Source organism: Protopterus annectens, chromosome 7.part0, assembly GCF_019279795.1.
Source record: "Protopterus annectens isolate FY-2018-M chromosome 7.part0, PAN1.0, whole genome shotgun sequence".
In the NCBI taxonomy this organism is placed as follows: domain Eukaryota; kingdom Metazoa; phylum Chordata; order Ceratodontiformes; family Protopteridae; genus Protopterus; species Protopterus annectens.
In genome coordinates this window covers 928831555-928853362 of record NC_056739.1, presented here as the reverse complement: position 1 = coordinate 928853362, position 21808 = coordinate 928831555, and the positions used below count along the sequence as shown (strand labels likewise).

Genomic DNA, 21808 nt, shown 5'->3' with positions numbered 1-21808 from the left:
CTCATTAAATTGTGTTTTCATTACATCCTGGAAAAGAAGACAAACATTTATTGGTGTGTGTTTACCTTCTATGTAGTTCTCTTTATGAATGGATCTAAACGAGCGGAAATAAAATGTACCAGAAGGGAATAAAATAATACTCAATGACAAGTTTATTAACATTTCTAAACATTTCACACTTCTGTCAACCTCTCTCCCCATAAATATTTCCCAGTTCCCATTAATCAGTGGACTATGCTACCTCTCAATGTTGATAATAATTAGCTTACAAAAGGAATTAGCAGTTATAACCACACTGTTTCTACATGTCCAGCTTGCTAGTTTTGTAAGCCTGCTGGGTAAATAAACAGGAGGGAGGGAGGGAGGGAGGGAGGTGTGTCCTGACATAGCCATTCTAATCTGAAAGAAGTGCAGAGCCTGAAAAATACCTCCAGATGGGACATGTAAGGCAAAGCTTGTGGACGGCAGGCCTTTTCTCAGCTGATGAGTACAGACCAGCTGGTCTGCATCTCTTCTTTAAACCTCAGAGTTCCCATCCTCTTGAGGTCAAGTTCATTTGGTTCACTATGTATAATTATGTCTCCTGTGACCGATAACTGACTGATGACTCAAATCCCAAAATGTAAACCTTGGAAGGATGCTAGTGAAAACAAACACTCCTAAAGTGGCAACACACTAAAAACAATTTTTTTTGCAGGGAGGGGGGTGGGTCCTCCCACAGCCAAAGTACACATTTACCAACTCTGACACTGCAGAAACTCAGAGACGAGCGAGAAAGGAAAATGTTACATACACTTTTTCACTTCTGTCAGTCTAGCTGCCATAACAAGACATCATCAATCTTTTAGGTTCGACAATCTGTAAGTCGATCATCCATCCACTGACAAACAGTGAAGCTCCCCCCAAGTTAATGCTGGAGAAAGGTTAAACAACAACAACAACTGGAGGGCATCCCAAAGAACACCAACAGCAGGCCCTATTCCAAAGCAAACACATGCAATTACCAAGAAGCGATTATAATTTTATGTTTTGGCTATTTTTCTGTTTCGAGCTATGGTCTCAGGATGGCCAGGAAATAAGGCTCAGAATACAAAAAGCATACAATTTTTCACTTTTTTAGGATTTACTTCCCATTCTGATGCCCCATCGCATGTTCGCAGCTTCACAGATCAAAGCGCTCAACTACATGCTACTGAAACAAGAGATGACTCCAGAGGTTTTGTCAACAACTTTTTTCGTTATGCTGCTGACTTAGCTAAACATCTACAATTTTTGCAATTGGACAACTGATAGTAGATTCCATAGAAGGTCTTTGATTAACACATTAAAGGAAAAACGTGGGTTTTGATTAGTACCCAACAGCATAATGTAGCCTTAATCCACTTCCTGGGCATAAGCTACATTATGGCAGATCTCAACCTGTAAGGCTGGATCCATTTTATCAGATGGGCCAGGCCTTTAATACTAACTTGGGGACCTGTCCTCGAATTCTTCTTTCCTATATACATCTACCTCTCTACTGTCTGAAATCATTCCTCAAGAAAACTTTCTAGCAAACCACAGCCAACAAAAAGCTTCATTAACTGTATTACACCCTACATATACATCCTCCTTCTATGTACACATCACAGAAGGATGACTGTGGTTGTGAGTCTGCACCCTTTAAAGCCTTTGAAGCCTGCAGCTAATTGTAGTAAGGCCCTTGGTGGATCCATCGCCAGACACACAGACACAGAGCTCACTTAGCTGGATAAAGGTAAGTTGCCTCTATGGTGCTAAAATGAGCAATACCATTAAGTTTTTAAAACTATCCCCTAAACCCAGCTATATGACTGACCCTGTAGTAACTCACATGGGTGCAAATAAAGCAATCTACCCAGCAGGCACATGGAGACATGACTGAGCTCTTAACTCATGTCTCTCAGAGCCCTGGTACTAAACGGCATTCTACAGTCACCAAGAATGATGTATAAGTATAAATATAAGACACTACTTTAATGACTTTTTACCTGGGGTTTTGAAATGGTGATTTTGCACGGGTGCAGAGAATGTAAAATTCTGCAGCCCTTTGTTAATTAGCATATCTACAATACATCATTCTACTCTTGTGCTGTATGACTTGCACTACCTGCCAGTTGAAGCTAGTCATATGCACTCTCACCTATTGACCTATGTCTATGTGAAAGATTTGATGTGCTCCTAAACCCCTGTATAGCAGCTCAGGTCAAAATATGTGCGTGTGCTGGGAAGGTGGCAGCTGCTGGCTATTCCAAAGACACATTTGGAAAAATCTGGGAGAATAAGTCACAATTATCTTGCTCTAGATCTTTGAAATCATTTACTACCACTGATAAAAGCATATGAAATGGAAACCCTTTTTTAGGCGGTTCCTATATGACCTTCTTTATATGAGGATGTTTTATGCCTCTGGGAGGGGAACTGCACTATCCCTTGGACTTTTAAAGCTTTGGCATTTAATTATGTTAACTGTATTCTTGCGTTTTATGTTATGATTTTGAATTTTACTGTTTTGAGGCATTATGCCCTTGTTTGTGTTATGTTTCCTGCAAAAAAGCTTAGTAGTAGGCAAATGCCATCCTGGGCTGGTACAGTTTTAAATTCTGAGACGCATAAGTGCAAAGTCAGAATACAGAGAACGAGTACATGAAAATGGGAACTTTATATAAATACTAACTCAGAGATCGCTGTGGCTTGGAGTATTCACTTTTCTTCATGTTACGGCTCTCAAGAGTTAGTATTTATAACTAATTACAAGACTCATAATTGTTAATCTTAGAATTACACAACTACAGAAACATACTGACTGCTTGCAGACACTGCTCTTCTTTACAGTTGCCTTTTTTATAGAAAGCAAGGACTACAGAGATGTAAACACGCAGCACTTCCTTGTTAACCCAAAGTGGCTAAAGTTGGACATACACTGAGGGGTATTTTAAACTACACTGATGTGCCCAACAGCAGCGTCTCTGTGGCTTCTAAGGTCTAAGTATACTGCAATGCAAGCAGTTCTGGGGAAATTAGGTATTGTGTGACAAGACATAAGTAAACAAAATGAACCTTAAGCTACAACATGGTGCGGGGATTTCCCAGTTACCTGAGTATGCAGACACTGCTCATTATGAACCATGGGATGAAGTTTGCCTTACATGCATGAGCAGATAACATACTTAACTAAAATAGACATTCAGTCTTTTTAAACTCTCATTTTCATATACAGATCAGGACCACTGTGTCTCTGTTGTTTGTTATCTTACTGTTTATGGTACAAGAAAAGTAGTTACTCCACCAATCAGAAAATTCAACAACAGGATGCAAGCTGGGTCTAATTATTATTCTTTTCATTTTCTGATATATCCTACGTGCACATATGCAGAGGCAGAAGAGAGTGGAAGAAGGGGGTAAACAGGCCAAGCAACTCTGATTTTCTGCAAAAGAAATGTCATAAGGAAAATAAACAATTAGGAAAATAAACAACCCAGTAGGAGATGCCTTATGCAGTACAGACCCACCTTTTACAATGCAATTTACTCCTACTTGATCTCAGCATCAAGTCTTATAGCTTTTGTTACATGCAAATTACAAAATACTGGACTACCAACCAGTTTCTGTGTATATTAACTCTTTCCTTGCTCATGCATTTGAGAAATGCAGGTGTGTTTTACGATTACGAAGCTGGTCAGCCCCTCGATGGTATACTGGAATGCAACATACCTGTTAAACGTACTGAAGGCATAGGTGTGTTGGTAATTACAAATGAAAATGTTACAAAATGGCAAGAGTTTCTATCCCCCACAATGAAGATAAGTTCTTAACTTTGGTAATTTTCAGCGTGTTTTTGTCTGACACTTTCAGTACAAACTTTATTGCCCCTCCTCTGAGGAACAAATGGAAACATTAGAGCATTGCTCAAAGTAATTTTATGAAGCAAATGTATAATCTACATTTAGAAAGTAAAAACATACCCTGGGATTCACTAATGCCTACACTAAGTGTACACCGTTGTGAGTGAACAGACAACGGAAGTGTAACTCACACCTTCTTCCTTCTAAATTTTAGTTTTCCTACTGATTTTCCTGCAGCTTTAAATACTGAGGGGATTCCTAAATGTTACCACAAATTGTAGACTACATGTACACTTAATGTAATCTTTCTGAGGGACTAAAGCACAAAAAATGTGATAGGGATGTTCTTCAATACAGATTGTATACACTTTGTGTCGGTGTTACTAAATCTGGCCCATAAATTTTAATTTTGTGCTGAATCTTAAAAATAAAGAAAGGTGGCAAAGAAAGTTACATGTCAAAACAGTGAAAAACTAACATCAGGACAGCCATGTTTCCCAAAACATGCACAAACTACTGTCTGGAGGCTTTTATGTTTTTCCATACATTTTTTAAGTACCTACCATATGAACAAAAGCAGAGAAATGTATGTGACCTGACAGGAGATTTTGTATAAGAAATTTAAAATGTCCCCTCTGTCTGTATAATAAATCATTACAGCATGGATGTGAATACAACTGATAGAACATTCGTGAGGTGAACTGAAATAATGACTCCATTTTAAGGTACTGGAAAGACACTAGCAGCTGGAACAGGTAAGAAGCTATATTCAGAAATTAGGCAGACATATTTTTTCAGCAGTTTTTAGACATTCAACTTACACTTATGAAAAACTATCTTAATATATGACTACAAAGGTAATTTTGTAACAACAATGATGAGTTATCTACCAAAATTAGAAAAAAAATAATTTTTGTCTGGACTTATAACCATTTTATCATGAGGCTTAAAACAATGGCTAGGATGCAATTTTACGTCAACAGTAGAAAGCAAAGGACTGGCAATTTATTTCCTTTTGCAACTTGTCTAGTAAACTCCCTAAATGGTGGTGGTTGTTCATGGATGGATAGGCAATTATTAAACAAATGCAATGCGTGTTCATAGCACTTATATTTGATAATTCTAATCAAGAATTTCAAAATAGCCATTTGAGTCCCACCAGAAGAGAAACCTTGCACGGTGAATATGGAAATTCTTTTTCAAGACAACAGCACATACAGATCATGACGGAGAGTGCCAGGAGCGGCATAGTGAAAAGCTATACCTGGAGCACGGTAAACTCTACAAACTACATGTTGCCGAATTAAATGCAGGATCACAACTTTAGCCAATACTTACGTCAGGTTATAAAATAACACATTTGCATAATATCCATCTTCGAGATTTTATTTATTTTTCATTTCATGTATTATCACTGTGCAAACTCGATCCCAAAGAATAACTCTGTACATAGTGTGCAAAGTCATGTGTTAAACAGGACTGTACTATGTAATGTCTGATCTGTAGGCTGTACTTCATAAAGAGCTGCATCAATAATGACATCCTGACAGGTTTGCAGTTTTCAAACAGCTCATTGCAACAAATTAGGGCTCCTCGCTGACGTGCCCACAGAATTACAATGAATCACCAGATCCAACTGTACCGTACTGTAATGGTTTACTACACTTTGCTGGGAGCTAGTAAGGTGCATGCCTCTGACCTGATGAAAGAGAATATGCATGTTAGGATCATGGGTATCTACTAGTGGGAATGGAGTCTGAAGAAGTGGATGCACAAAGGAAGGAATGAGTGATAGCGCTTGCACTTTTCACAGCCTCACAGTACAGATAAATAAAATCACCAAGGACATGGGTGCTTGGGCACATACCAGGGTAGCCAAAAAAATTGTGTTTGGATTTCACTAGGGTATTTTGCACGTACTGTGCTGCAGTTGCAAAATGATGTGGTTTGTGCAAGACAACTAATATGGAATATATGTTGGTGTGTTTTTGTGTTTAGCTGTTAAACTATATTTTACTTTCTATGCAAGTTCAAAGCTAAGGTCAAACCAAATATACTATAAAAGAAATTAAAAAATATTGAGAAAGCACATATGTTAATGTTAAACTGATAAATATTTTAAGAGATGGGTGTTATCAGATAAATCAAAAACAGCAACATTAAGCATAGTTTTTAGATTTAAAACCAGCCATATTAAATGATGCAGAACATGTACATGCTCGTCCAAATGTCCTCTCACTTTCACTAATCTCAGCCATTCCATAACTCATTATGTTCAGTATGGCCATCTGTTCCAGCTAGGCGGTGGGTCTCACTCACCATTACACCACAAGAAGGGGTCTGTTTGTGCTATGGCTTACCACAGTGTGACAACCCCATACGCACACACAAATTCACACCGATCCATTAATATGGTTATCAAGCATATCTACACCTACTGTAAGTCTGAAACATTTCTTCTGGGTGGTATGCTGCAGGAAGAAGAATCACTGAGGAATATACCTGAGAAAACAGGACATCTTTCTACCTTATACTTAAATTTGTCACTCATCCCTTGCTCTCTGCAAGGAGGCTGTGTAACAAGGAGACATTACATCATTCAGCCTAAGGTAAGAGAAAACATACTCTGGTTCAGTCACCATCCTTTAAGGTAACTTTCCCTCTAGCTGCTACTCAGCCCTAGGTCACGAGCGGTGATCATACACCCTTCTTTGTGCAGCCGGCCTAGACTGGTCCTAAACCTATCCCAGGTAAATCCATGGCTACAGAACCTGGAGAGGTTAAGTAACAGGTCACCTTTACTTGCAAGGGATTGCATTCTCAGTGTCTGAGTACCTGGACTGGGTGCAGAAAGAAGAAGCAACAAACAGTGATTATTACGAAGAGGAGGGTTAAAATAATTTTAAACCCTGAACTCTGCATGTAATTAATGAATGTACATGCACTAATTCTCAAACATACTGGTTCTCACTCTTTTCCCAAGGTGCAGTCACCTCAAGAGATGATTATATTATTTATGGGGGAGGGGGTATAGTGGAAAACAACCTATTTATAGTGGATGTGGTGAATTCTGAGTTAAGATTAAGGAGGAATAGTACACATGGCAAGGATTTTCATGTCCATTTCAAACAGCAAAGGACAAGTTTATTGGGAGGGGTTATGAATGCATTAATAAAGCTAACAAAAAGAGCACAGTGGCTTACAGCTTTTTCATTAGAATAGTGGGTTGATGGAAGAAACAAACAAACAGTATGTTATCAACTTTGAATCAACTTTGGTCACATGACGAGTGATCTGATACTTCGGCATTGGCAAGTTTTTCTCTGCAATAACAATTTAGGAGAAATTCTGCACAAGAAAATATTTTTTCTTATAGAATTGCTAAAAATTGTATTCTGTGACTGCAACAATAGCTTTTATCCACAAAACAGCATGAAAAAAAGGTGCATGTCATCCTGTAAGAATTATACAGTATGCAAGTTTGTCTTAGAAGGAAAACTATATGTGTTCAATGGTTACACAGATTAAATTAATGCTGCCTGTGGAGGTAGTACATGTGGTTTATGGTATTATGTTCAATAAATGGTATGTAAGGGAAGACCATTTAATGATCAAGGATACACACACCTCCAGGTTAGTGGCGCAGCACGATGTCTCAGAGATCATCCATCTGCAACTAACAACGGGCAAAAATGCAATTCGAATTGTAGCTTGCTACAGATCACCCACCATGACCCAGGACCCCCATTCCGCATTTCTGTAGACACTGGAAAATATGAAGGTCCTACCAAACACCCTAATATTGGGTGATTTCAATTACCCAAACATTAACTGGGAGAAGTACTCAAGTACTAACTCCCTTGCCCAACGCTTCCTAGAATTTATAAACTCGAACGCCCTGGATCAACTGGTCAACACCCCCACCAGAGGTGACAACATATTGGACCTGGTCATCACCAACATGGGTGACCGGTGTTCCACATCGGAGGTCACCCCTCGCTGGTTAGATCAGACCATAGACTAATCACTCTGGATATCCAAATTCCGCTACCACCCCCAATCAAGGAAACCACTGTGAAAAACTTTTCAAAAGCAAACTTCACGTTACTCAAGACCGAGGTGGTAAGGTTCACAGCCCCCATGCTAAAAGACAATGCTGTCCAAGCTGCTGAATCCCTTACAAAGGCACTCTACGAGCACCTGCAAGAATGCATGGATCGTGCTATCCCAAGCAATACCAAGACTCACTCCTCCAAGAGAAGGAAACCAGTCTGGTGGACTCCTGCCATAAACAAGCTATACAATAGGAGGAGGAAACTAATACAGAAAAGAGTAAAATCCCAAGAAGGAAAGACATCCCTGATCAGTGCCAGCACAAAACTATGATCCCTCATAAAATCATCCAAGGTTAGCTTCGAAAGAAAAATTGCCAAGGACTCCAAAGATAACTACAAAGCATTCTTCAGCTATGTCAAGAACCCAACTCTCAGATCTGCTCTGAGTTATTGCAGAATGGCACAAAATACACTGAACCGACTGATATTGCCAACATTCTGGCAGACAGGTTTAGTGCAAACTTCACCCCCCCTCACCCCCTAAAGGGCCCATAACCATACCAGAAGAATGTAGAGCCCCGGCAATCACTGACACACAGGTTAAAACAGCCCTATCCAAAGCCAGAAACACAGCTTCGATGGGACCAGACGGTGCCCCACGCTGTGTCTTACACGAGCTCCAAAATTAACTAACAACTCACCTAAAAACACTGTTCAAACTCAGCCTCTCTACAGGCTACATACCCATAGAGTGGCGCACAGCAACATTTATCCCACTCCACAAAGGTGGAGCCACAACAGACCTTGGGAACTATCGCCCTATAAGCCTGACTAGCCTGGTCTGCACGGCTATGGAGCGCATCATCATGGAACTCATTAACAGAGACATTGGGAATCTCCAAACATTGGACCCTACCCAGTTTGGCTTTGTTAGGGGCAGATCATGCCTCCTAAACCTGGTGGACTTCTTTGAGACAGTTACCAAGACTTTAAATGAGGGAAAGGAGGTCCACACAGCCTACCTACACCTCGCAAAGGCTTTCCATACCATTCCCCATTCTGGTATTATAAACAAGCTCACCAGCCTGAATATAAACCCCTACGTCACGAGATGGGTTGCCAATTGGCTCATGGATAGAACCCACATGGTGAGAGTTGCAGGTTCTAGGTCTGACTCTAAACTGGTTACAACTGCTGTCCCCCAGGGCTCAGTCCTGTTCGGTATATACTTCTCAGAGGTACAGGCAAGCACTGGAGGACTATGGCTGACCAAGTTCACAGACTACTGCAAACTGGGGGCCATAACTGACTCTCCAGCTGATACAGACATCCTCCAGAAGGGTCTCACTGAGACGGATACCTGGTGTCAAAATCATGGCCTCAAGCTAAATGCCAAAAAGTGCATAATCAGCCCCTTTGGAAAAAACAAAGTACCTGCGAACTACCACATACGTGGTAGTCCCCTAAATACAGAAAATGTAATAAGGGATCTGGGGACCCAAGTAGATAGCAATCTCTCCTTTAATAATCATATTACCAAGGTGGTTAGAAAATCCTTCTATGTGGCCCACCTAATCACAAAAAAGTTCACATCTAAAACAAAAGAGGTTATTGTGCCCCTCTACTCGTCACTCATCAGACCCATCATAGAGTAAAATGCCCCATTTGCGATGTACCTTACAAGACACCTGCAACAGCAGGAAAGACCATAGAAGTACCTCATCAAGAGGATTACTGGCCTCAAACAGATGCCCTATGCAGCCCAACTGAAGAAACTCCAGCTGTACTCGGTTGCATACCGCTTACTCAGAGGTGAACTCTGCCTGACCTACAAGGCCATGTCCAACCCAGAATTGATGGACATGCTCCACCTAAAAAAAACAAATCCCTGAGAGCCACACACTCTAGGGATCTAAACCTCACCACAACGATTAATAGGATGTGCTGGAGGGACAGATTCCTGTCCCGCAGACTCCCCATGATTTGGAACTGGGTTCCAATCTACATTAGGCAGAGCCCCTCACTAAAACTCTTCAATAGAAACCTTGACGAGTGGATGGAAAATAGAAAATTTACCCTGGGGATCACTGCAGTGGCTCTGCTGGACAGAGGCATAGGGAACTAATCTAAGGGGTTTGTGAAGCCAACACATTCTGGCTAGGCTTATAGATGCCCTCGGGCAGATAGCCTAGTACTTACCTATGAACCTCTGAACCTATTAGAAAATGTATGACTAGAATGGTGGAACATCTTAGCTACACACAGCATACCCCCCCCCCCACAAAACAAATCTTACAGTAAAAACATATTAATTTTGAATATGAGAAAAATTTTACTTTAAATGTTGTAAATACACTTATACAAAAAGCAGCAAGATTAATTTTGAAATAAAAATACCCAGTTTCCTATGAGATTTAACTGCTATTCAGAATGTTGATATTTGGTATTATGTTTTTTTTTTTCTAAGTTTGTATGAGTACTTGGTAAACAGAATGACTTAATTGAATTTTTTAATGGTCATTAAATATTAATATAAGTGTAGCTAGCCTCAAAAGCTGTCAATTCTTAGAAGGTAGCAATATTAAGGCACTGTGAACATACATACACAATAATCTCAGGAACACCAAACAAGTATCACCACAATGTAGTAAAAGCTGTTTTATTATAGAGAATAACAAGCGCTTTCGCATACACCCAAGTATGCTTCTTCAGGTTACAATTAAATTAAAAAATTCATGCACTTTTATAGGAATGCCAGTAATATTATTAAATTGCTTAATTTCCCGCCTTTTCTTGGTAATTAATCATCAATCAATTAATGTAACTGTTGCCATTTAAAGCAACATGGTAGCATATCTAAAGGAATGCATATATACATAAAAACAAGCATGTTTAAAACCATCAACTATTAGATAGTAATCTCCGAAAGATTGGATAATAAAACCTATTCATGATAACAAATATAATTTACTACAACTAAAAACTCACCCTCTCATTAGGTAAATATAAAAACTTCTTATTTAAAAGCAAGTAAGTATTATTGTTACCCAACAGAGAAAAATACATGTATTAAACTAATGCATCAATATAGGGAATCAAATATTCTAATAGAACTCTTGTCTTCTTAAATATTTAATAACTTTTGGAAGACAGAAAATACATATGTTTATAAACTAATTGATTCTATAGTTAATTAAAATAAGGAAATATAATACTCAGACAACAATTCATGTCCCCTTAAAATACAAATATTGTGATCAGAAAACCACAATATGTAGCTCTATTATTATATTTAGTTCTACACAAAAAATGTACATATATATAAATAAATATAAAACTATATGTGTTAATAATATTAAGAAATACATATATATAACTAATTAAATAAATTACAGTCATTAGAAAACCATACAAATCTTAAAGACTTTAACTAGGTCCATCATGAATGTGAAATTGTGAACTCAGGGTAGGTTGTCACTAAGACCTACTTAGGTCTATACATACACAATAATGTGTAACTTGATGTGGCAGTTACTTTCTCCAAAATGGTGTTGCAAAATGATGTAAATATGTTATCAAATGTTATAAATAGAACTATTAATTTGAAAATGATGGAAACATTGTGTGTAACGGCTGGACACAAAACTGCTGCTTTAAACAGTCAGGATACACTTGAATTAGACAGACAGGATTTCTGCATAGTTCAGTTAAATCCAACTATGTAAGAAAGTAATGTTTAAGTAAAGGGCTGTGAGCCCTACTAGTTCAGAGAGAAGATGGCTTCTCAAAGAGGGGGCCTGTGTGTCAGAACCCTTTGTTCTGGGTGGTATGCTGCAGGAAAAATCATCATCATGAGGAATATTCCTGAGAAAACAGGACATCTTCTTACACAGGAAGTTGGACAAAAAAGACCTTCTTGGACGTAAACATGTCCAATAAGCATTAATTTCTGTCCAAAAGTGAATTGCTAGACTTTGTGAGAGACTCTTCCCCTCTGTTGGAATCTTCTTCTTCTTTCGGCTTTTCCCGGTTAGGGGTCACCACAGCGGAACTCCGGTCCACTAATGATTGGCAGTAGACTTTTACTGTGCCGAGGTGCCAGCCCAACCTTCAACAAAGGCACGCCCATTCCCGCATGTCTTTCGAACGCCACTCGACTGCAGGGAGGACATGCAGACTCCACACAGAAGGCGCTCCAGCTGAGAATCGAATGGGGGAACCTCTTGCTGTGAGGTGACAACGCTACCGCTGCACCACCGCGGCTTCCCCTGTGCTGGACTCTAAGGCTTAGAAATAAAGAAGGTATTGTGCATGCTTTTCCCTCAGGTTGCCATTATTTATTAATGACTTCAGCTCTACTTTTAACACAGTCATCCCACTTCATCTGGTAAAGAAGCTACTCCAACTGGGCGTCAACACTCCACTTTGTAACTGGATTCTTGACTTTCTCACAGACAGACCTCAGAAAGTGTGCATTGGAAATAACTCCTCAGATAGCATCACTCTTAACACTGGAGTTCCACAAGGATGTGTACCAAGTCCTTTGCTGTTCACCCTGTTAAAACATGATTGTACAGCCAGGTACAATACAAATCGTATCATCAAATTTGCTGACGACACAACAGTGGTGGGCCTCATCAGTAATGACGATGAAACAGCATATAGAGATGAGGTGGAACAACTCATTAACTGGTGTGGAAATAACTTAGCACTAAATGTGAACATGACAAAAGAGATAATTGTGGACTACAGGAAAAATTGCAGGGAACATGCTCCCCTCACCATCAATAGGGGAAACAGCTGAAAAAGTGAGAAGCACAAAGTTTCTGGGAGTGCACATCGATGAGGACTTGTCTTGGAACACAAATACAAATGCCATAGTCAAGAAAGCACACCAGAAGCTGCTGTTTCTAAGAAGGCTGAGGACAGCGAATCTCCCACAGGCAGTTCTCACTACCTTCTACAGAGGTACAACAGAAAGCATCCTGATGAACAACTTCACAGTATGGTATGGCAGCTGCTCTACCTCTGAGCACAAATTCCTCCAGAGAGTGGTGAAGACAGCAGACAGGTCATTAAGACCACCTTACCACCTGTCCACAACTTGTACTTATCCAGATGTCTCAGCAGGTCCAGAGGAATAATTAAAGACTACACTCACCCTGCTTACAGACTATTCAAGCATCTATCATCTGGAAAGCACTTCCAAAGCATACGTTGCAGAACTACGAGATTCAGGAACAGCTTCTTCCTTAATGTCATCAGGCTGCTGATCTCTAATAACCACTACACTCCACGATGTCCAACTGGGTCAGTAGAAACTGTCTCAATTTGTGCAAGAACCTGGTTACCAGTCTCAACTAATACTTAGTGCAATATTCACTACGACTGTAGCTTATAGGTTATCTAGGGCAGTAGCAATGCAATAAAATATCTCTTCTTTCAGTGCAATACATGCAAATTCATAAATTAACCATAGTGCTATACTCTAAGGTCCATAGTGCAATACTCTAATGCTCACAGTGCAATACTCAATGTCTCTTTCTGTGCAAGGATCAATGCAATGTCTTAACCAAGTACCTGTGCAATACTAAAGTCTCATGCAAGTAAGTGTTCAGTTCAAAAAGTGTTCAAATGTGTTTCTAATTATGTGCAATATTAGTCTGTCTACCTGCCTGTCTGTGATGTCATAGCCAGGTATTACACGTGTAAATGTCTGTGAGAATAGTCTATATGCTGTCTGCACATTGAGTCTGGAGATACGGAATTTCATTCAGTTTTTGCACTTGTGTGAATTCTGAATGACAATAAAGTTTACTTTGACTTGACTATCTATCCTTTGTTGGTAGAGTCAGTCCCACTACGTTCAGGGGGCACCCAAGGTGGTACTTATACTACTAGAGGAAATTTGGCCAGGGAATCAGGGAACTTCCACTACTCATTTCATAGATACCATGAGATTTTTTTTACATCGACCTAAACTACCACCAACTCAAGCAAATGGGGCCGAGATTTAACATCTCATCTGAAAAATGGCACACTCTGGGGAACAGCCTCCTCCCACTTATGATGCACTGCAGTGTCAGCATTTGTTCTACTGGTGTGGGAAAAAAACCCACAACCTTCTGCATGGAGGGTGAGTGCGATACCTTTCCCACCATGGACACTGCCTTTATTTTCTTTGGTGCACTTGTTTGCATGACAAAAGTCTGTACCACTAATTTTTGTTTCACTTTACACTTTGACATAGTATATATAATATACTGTATTGGTGGGTGCAGTGCAGGTACGTTTTGGTACCAGTTTTCATGGCAAACATTCTGATTTCTCTTTCACTGTTATACCAGTTTTTGTCAAGTTATCCCACCCAAAGAGAAAGCATTCCAGTGCTAACTCACCATCCCTCAGGTGTGTCCTGGAGTGGAGCTAATACAATGGCAACCGTAGCCGCTGCTGCTGCTAAGGGTTTGGGAGTGACTTGGGCTGCTAGCCACAGGGTGGGGATAGGATAAAGCAGCCTTGGACAACTCTTCTCTCCTATGGCGGAGGGGGGGGGGTCTAGGGAACTTTTATATCAGTGTGATATCTAAGGTGGGGGGGGGGCAAAAAACTCACAGGTCATCTATTCAAATTACAGGGGGTGGTAACAAATCTTTATATCATGGAGGAAAATATCTTAATACATGTCTACAGGTTGCATTTAATAGTGGTCCAATAGCTACATTCATTACACCCTAGGATGACAAGTAAAATTTTGTCATCAACATACCAAAGTGTAATAACATATTTATAGAATGGCTCTAAGCAGATTTCTGGAGTTGAAAAATGGGACTTTACACAGGAACACAGAGATATGGATTACAGAAATAGACTTACTGCAGCCAGAAACTTTCAGAACCAATCTTCTGCTCCACAAAACTTCCATGGGGTACAGCATCATTAATTTTAAGTATATGAAGGGTACTGAGAGGTGGAGATGGGCTTACTACCCACCCCGCTGCACTAAGACTTTAACTGAATTTTGTAGTTATATCAACTTATTTTGTTATAATTTTTTTCAAAGATTTCTGACTTAACAGAAGTTTTGTTGGTGAGATGTTATGTACCCTAACCCTAGCTCTCAAACTTCCATCTAACGTGGAACAATGCTTTTCAAAACACAAAACAGAAAGACACACGTGAAACTATTTCTATCATCTTTAGTTGGAAAGCTTACAGCACAGTTAAATGTGCTTAAGAAAATCTGTAGATGCAAAACTGATTCAATTATTATGCAGAGCTGCCAGGGACTTCTTTCAACCAGTAAAATATCTAGAAAATGTTTCCTTTTTCAACAACACAAATTTGATGGGTAAATTTATCATCCTGTTCACCTGCAAAAATGACCACTCCGAAGGTTCTACAAAACTCCCCTTATCCTTCTCTGTCTTCATTTGCAGATGTTAATTCTTATTTCATTTTTGACATGGTCATCTGCAGTAACCAAGGGGGTGCTATGTGTAAACATACGCTGATACCAAATATGTTGTTCTACTAATGTTAAGCGACGGAGTAATATTTTGTCCCTTTTTGTGGCCTTTGTGTCTCCATTATGTTTGGCTTTGTTCCCAATTCTTGAGCAAAGAAAGTGAGACCTATTGTATGACAGACTAAAAGTCATCAAATGGAATGTAAAGTGACTCGAGAAAGTAACATGATGGTCACATTTGCTCTTGGCAAAGGTAATCATGGCACTACCCATTCTGCCCGCAGATTGTGCCTGCAAGTGACTTCAAGGGAAAACTGCATACACAGTCAGGAACCCATGGAAGTAAGCAGGTTCTTTGTTTCATTTTTAATTACAAGATCGGGAGCTTGTGGGAATACTGGACTCCTTTAATTAACCAACGAGAGTGTGTTAATTAACGAAGCATCATACTAGTGTACATGATATGATGTATTTTACCCACTGTGGCGGGGGGGGGGGTTGCCCTTGACAGGGAAGCCAGTGGCAACTTTAGTAAAATATCTATTAACACCACACATTCCAACGTGATGCATTACAATTATGTAATGTGCTTATTAAACAAGTAATTACTTGTGAAATTTTATTAAAAGGTACATGGCATGGAAATATTTTTTGTTGTTTTTGTGTTGTAACTTGCATGGTGCCACTTTATAAGTGAGGTACTGCAATGTGACTGCTTAGTAAACACAAGATACAGTAATATGCATGTCTTAGGAAGAATACAGCTTAAGTCTTTTTTCATGTGTCAGCACATCAGTATGGCTTATTTTTTGATAAATAATTTTTTGCTTGTTAAAACTTTTTGCTGCAGCTAAGGAAATAGCTACTATAATTAAAAAACATTTTCTTAGCTGGCTGTTATTTATTTAATGTATTTATGTATTTATTATTTACTTGCATTTGTTTACCAGGAAGTTTACTGGGCCTGGGTGAGCCCATTTTCAGTATAGGCTTGGGGAGAAAAGCTCCAAAAACAAACATGATAAAGTTACAGAATCAAAACGTAGAAATCAAGCAGCGATGGTAAAGAAAACATTACAGAATGGGTGATACAATAAAATAGATACAATATAAATAGTATTAAGTATGCAAGCCAAACAAGAATACAACTGATGACATGAGATAATAGCGGATTTGTGGACAATATAGTACTGCAGTTTTGCAATAGCGAGGAAAAGATGGAGAGCAACAGATAAAAGATACTGAAAGTGAGGTACAGCCTTAGCGCTATTGTTATATAGGCATCAGGAATGAATACAAGATGTGGTAGGTAATTGTTATAGTAGATTGTGTGTAGCTGAGTGGCACATGCTGGATTTAGCAAGTTGGAAGCACTGAATGTATATATGAGGAGTCTGAGCCATAAGTGAGATAGGGAGGAAAAGTAGGAAGGCTAGGAATATTGTTTTTTATAGTCAGCGCTGGTACATGTACATAGCCAATGGGTGAACAGGTGTTGTTTCAGTGAAGTCTTAAAGCATTCAGGGTTGCTAATAGACCTAAATGAAGGAGGGACAGCATTCCATAGTTTTGCTATAGAATATGGGTAAGGCATTTGACCAGCAGAAAAATTAGGTTTTGCTACATTTAAGGAGCATCTGACTGACTGATCGCAGAGGTCTATTTGGGTGATACATAGTGAACAGAGAGGAGAAGACAGGACAACTAGAAGGCTTATAGATTAGCTTATGAGCGGTGGTTAGTTGCATGTATATTAGATGTTGGGGAAGTTCTAGCCAGTTTAGATGCTGGAGTGATACACAGTGGTGGGAGGAGTGTTTGGCGCTGGTTACAAATTTTGTGATTTTATTGTAGCATGAGTCCAGTTTGGATTTAAGAGAGGATTGTATATTAGTAAGGAGAGGTGCATCATAGAGCAAGGATGGAAGTAGAAAGGAAGAGGCAAGGGATAGTCTTGCTGCACAGGTGAGGAAGTGTTTCTGCTTGTACAGGATGCCTAGTTTCTGATTGTTTTTTTTGATGTTTGCATTAATATACTGGTGGAAAGTTAGGTGTTCATCTATGATGACCCCTAAAAGTTTGGTATATGGGACTACTTTGAGGCAAGTGTTGTTGAGTGACTTGATGGTAAATTTATTTTTGAATAGGGGTGTTGTTTTTTTTCGGGGTGTACATAAGTTTGGTTTTATTAGTATTTAGGGCTAAATGGTTATTATACATCCAGGTTTCAGTGGACGTGAAGGCATTTTGGGTGAGTGTAAGTAGTTCTGAAGTAGACTTGGACATGCAGATGATGGTGGAATCATCTGCATATTGAATGACATTAGCATGGGGGTATGCTGGTATAGAAATCATTAATGAAAATGCTGAAGAGCAGTAGACATAGTATGGACCCTTGTGGGACTCCAGTACTGATGGTGAGGAAAGGAGAGAGGGATTGGTGCCATCTGGTTGCTTGTTGTCTATCTGTAAGGTAGTTAGAAAAACAGGCTAGGGTAGGGGTAGATATGCCTAAATTAGAGAGTTTGGTCAGAAGAAGTGAGTGGGAGACAGTATTGAATGCCTTGGAAAGGTCAAGAAATAGTGAGGAGACAAGGTATCCCAAGTCTCAACCATGGCTGACTGTGTCTTAAGCATGGTTGACTGTGTCCAAGAAAGATATAAGAGCAGTGGTGGAGCTATGACTAGGCCTAAATCCATGTTAGGTTGGGGAGAGGAGGTTGTGGTGTAGTAGGTAGTTAAGTAGCTGGTTATGGATACATTCTTCAAAAAATTTGGAGATGGGAAAGAGGATGGTAAATGGATGTAATTTAGATATATTATTACTGTTTCCACCTTTGTGGAGATGGAGGATAAATGCCTTTTTCCAGATGGTGGGAATGAAGAACTCTTGAATGGATATGTTTAGTAGTATACTAATGGGACAGGCTATAGTGTCTGCTGATTTTTAGAGGAATTCTGGTGGTAAGTTATATGGAACATTTGATCCAGGTTTAAGTTTGTGGTGGAGGTAGGTATGGGTAGGAGAGAGAAGTTTGGTCTTGTACCAGATGGGTATGGGGCAGTGGGTTGATTAATGGGAAGTTGGCAGTGCGATTGACTATATTGTTTTTAAAGAATGAATTAAAAAGTGAAGTAGTTTCCAGCTGGGGCCATGTCTGGATCTGGGGAGGATTATCGCTTTTGCCTGGGTATAACAGAGAGTTTATGGACCTCCAGAACTTTTTAGGATTTTGCATATAGTTGTTCTGCAGAGTAATGTAGTAGTCTTGTTTGTTTTTGATGACTAGTCACTTTACTTGATTAGGCAGCTGTTTGTATTGAGTGAATTGTGCAGGGTTTTTACTTGTATGCCATAATTTCCAGGCGTTACCCCTAGCTTTCATTAGTTGTTTGGTGGAGTTGGTAAGCCAACCATGTAGGTAAAATGCTGCACACAGTACAGGGCAAAAATGTCTTTTTAACCAGTCACAATGCTACTGTACAATAAGATAATGATGACTCTCCAAACATGACAGAGTAAAGATTTATCATGCAAGACTAGGGAAATATTGCAGAGAGTAGGCAAATTTAAATTTGCCACAGATAGTCATTTTTACAAAATCATAATTAGACTATTAAAAATTTAAATTTTAAAATAACTCCATTGTACAGTGGCACCAGTTGCATCTTTGTAGTTTCTCATGCTGTACAAAATAAATAAGTGCAGACCTCGAACACATGCACTGTACGTGCACACATCCTTGAGCCTTACAATGCAGAAGCTGTATAAAACAAATGGTGTGGCTGATACCATTTTTACGTTGATATAATTACATACATTTCAGGCTTTTACTAAAAGGATACACTGGAAGTAGCAGTTAACTTTAACAAGTTCTGTGATATATGGCACTGTATTTGTAAGGTTGGCAAAAACTCATTATGGCAAGTTTAGATGTTTCAGCTTTGTGAATGGTCCTACTTCTCTTCGGTGATCAAGTTTTACTAACAGTGCAAACTAAAATTTTCAACTGTCTGTTTAAGGCCATTATTAGATCACCTTAGAAATATCAAGCAATAAACCTTGTTGAGTGGCAGTGTGAGTGGTTCGAAAGGAAGTACATTAGCCTTTAATGCTGGAAGAACAGAAAGTTGTGGATGAGGTAATGTGAAGAGTGTTTGACAATGATTTGTCAGATTAATAATACCACAAGCAATATATTGCTGAAAGGTGCTTTTTCAGAGATGATAGGCTATTCACTTTTCTCCAGTGTTATGTGACAGCAAAGTTGGTATACATAAGTTAGGAGGGGTGGGGGTCTCCTCCCACATGAGGGTGCAGGAGGAGCTTGCCTCCTGCAAAAAAAGTTGTTTGCTGAACGTTGCTTTCAGCAATAGTTTTTCATGGTTTTGTCCATTAAAGAAATGTCATTTGATGAATCATCACAAATCTGTGAATCTACTCCCAAACCAAGTGCTTGAATTTATTTTTCCAGTGCTGATTCTGCAGTGCAGCATAAGTGGGTGGGGCTCTACACTCCTGAGCTGTCATCCTTCAGATGACATGCTAAACTGAGGTCCCATTTACCTGAGTTGATATTAGCATAGACAAATGCAAAAGATGACATGAGAGAGCAGGGGTTCCTTATGTACTTATTTAACACTATTCTATACATTTCCACAATCATAAATATTTGCAATCTTAATAATTTTCTTTTCTTAAAAAATGACAGGGGAACTCTTCCTGTGGTCTGGGCAAACTTCTCCAGTCAGTATTATCACCCTGGGACTCCCCTGAAAATAGGCTATGCCTAGTGGGATTAATCTGTTCAATAAACACATACACATAAATAAAGTAAAAAAGTACAAGTCTCACACTTACTCGTGTGAGCATCTCGATGGGTCGAAACGCCACAACTAGTAAATTCAGAACTTCACACACTTCAATGAGCTTTCCTGGTTTATAGCATTCATTTGTTTAAAGAACAGTTAATATATAATTACTTTTACTTGCACTCGGGAAGCGTCTTCATGGAGTTTGCAATACTCTTTCTAAGCAAGTACATATCAGACATTTACAGTCAAGACATACTCAAGTGTTGCTAGTTCACCCCCCCCCCCCCAAAATCAGGCATTCCACTGAAACATGGTTAACTGCCTCCATTTGTTCCACAGTGCCTCCACATCTCCCCATCTACTTGGAAAAGGCAAATCTAGGGCCACAGACAGGACAAGCAGTGGTCTGGTTCAAAATTCATTTTACAACAGGAGGGCTGGACTGTTCACATGCTCACATTTTCAGCTGGTAGACAGTTTGGAAATAAATGGGTCATTTTAGAAACAAACAGAGCTGCAGCACTGTGTAACCACCACTTGCTTATTTCTCCATATTCTTGTTCTACGTTCCACCCCCATGAAAACCAATGCTATAAAACCTTGCTAACTAATATTTTTATATAATTAACAAATACATGCATCTTGATGTTATTTTCCTGCAACACCAGCAGTCACAAAAATGAGGTTTCTATGAAGACACGTGATATGCTCTTCTTACTTCACCTTACCTAAGCTCCCAACTCAACACTAGTCACAGATTTTCTGTGTTGACAAAGCACATACAGGAGATCAAAATAGAACAGAAATTTCAAACTTTACCCCTTGCATCATATAGCCCCCATTGCTGAATGTCCAAAAACCACATCTGCATGCGTACTAACTTTAATAATGCACTTTTCTCTAGGTTTAGTTTGAAACAACACGCCTTGAAGGATCAGAATTAAGTCAAATGGATGTTCTACCCAATACCTGAAATGACGAGACAGAATCTGCCATAATTGGCAAACAATGTCATTGACTGGATGGTGATTTCACACAGAATGCACTGCTCATACTCACTACACTTACATGCTATTTGTCACAGTTTTGGCAAAGCAAGATAACTGGAGTCAGACCTATCACCTGGAATGGACAGGACATACAATCCAGAATGGATTGGATCCTTGCACCCCTAATGGCTGCATTTAGCATAAGCAAGTCACACTTTAAGTTATGTTGCAGATCTAAAATAATTCAGCTAAACTGGGTGTGATTTTAGGATGGCTATTCCCCCAAACACATACACATTTTCCACCTCCAAGGGACCCTGCCCTATGGCTGCACTACCTGCTTCCAAATTAGTTCAGTGGTGGGGGGGGGTATAAGAACCAGGAAAACCCAGACAAGGTGACATCCTCTTGCTTGCAGACTTGCCATAGCTGCCTATCAAAATCAGCAAAGAAGTCCCTGCCCAACACTATCAACCAAGATGGCCACTTCTAGAGGGTGATACACCCAACCACCGTTAGTTGTTAACAATGCTACGGGCAAAGCAGGCTCACTCCTGCTGAGGATGGGCAAGTTTATTTCTTTGGTTTAGTTTCTCAATATGTGTAGCTTTCTTTGTT

The 21808-nt window shown here is 39.5% G+C and overlaps 1 protein-coding gene across 1 annotated transcript in view; it reads right to left on the bottom strand.

The window, feature by feature from the left end:
• Nucleotides 1–21808, bottom strand: part of PTPRG (protein tyrosine phosphatase receptor type G) — a 3415981-nt gene that overhangs the window by 400648 nt on the left and 2993525 nt on the right. The gene's annotated exons all lie outside the window — the stretch shown is intronic.